Source organism: Borostomias antarcticus (assembly GCF_949987555.1).
Source record: "Borostomias antarcticus genome assembly, chromosome: 7".
In the NCBI taxonomy this organism is placed as follows: domain Eukaryota; kingdom Metazoa; phylum Chordata; class Actinopteri; order Stomiiformes; family Stomiidae; genus Borostomias; species Borostomias antarcticus.
Window position 1 is genome coordinate 13,088,768 of NC_140240.1, and position 295 is coordinate 13,089,062.

Consider the following 295-nt stretch of genomic DNA (forward strand, 5'->3'; position numbering starts at 1 on the left):
GTTTTTGACAACCTGGACCTTATTTACGACATATTATAAGACGTTTGACTCACAGAGATCACTTTGGTGTAGTTCGGAGGCATGTAGAAGAAATTTAAAATCCAGCGCGAGCCAGTATATCCATGTAATGTCGGTGGTCGGGGCACTTAGAATGCAGTTTCTAAAAATCTATTTATTGCCGCGAAACGGTTGTTTTCATCAATCTGTCTTCATGAATCGCTAGTTGTGCTTACATAGAGCATAGGCCTGTGGTGGGTTTTCACATGCCTCTGTAATATGATCTTAGTATTTTTTC